We start from the raw sequence: 265 nt of genomic DNA, 5'->3' as shown, positions 1-265 counted from the left end.
CTTCCCTGGTTGTCCTGTGGCTAAGACTCCCAATGCAGGGGGCCCGGGTTCAATCCCTGGTCAGGGAACTAGATCCCACATGCATGCTGCAACTAAAAAGATCCCGTGTGCCACACACAACGAAGACCCGGCACAGCCAAAATAAATAAATAAATAAATATTTTAAAAATAAATAAAGACATTCCCAGGCACCCATTGTGCAGGTTGGTTTGAAGTTACACAGGTGGGAGGCCCCAGTCCTGAGTTTCTCAGCTTCTCCGTTTAG

The sequence above is a fragment of the Phocoena sinus genome, chromosome 14, assembly GCF_008692025.1.
Source record: "Phocoena sinus isolate mPhoSin1 chromosome 14, mPhoSin1.pri, whole genome shotgun sequence".
NCBI classification, from domain to species: Eukaryota; Metazoa; Chordata; class Mammalia; order Artiodactyla; family Phocoenidae; genus Phocoena; species Phocoena sinus.
Note: the sequence above shows the minus strand (reverse complement) of the source record.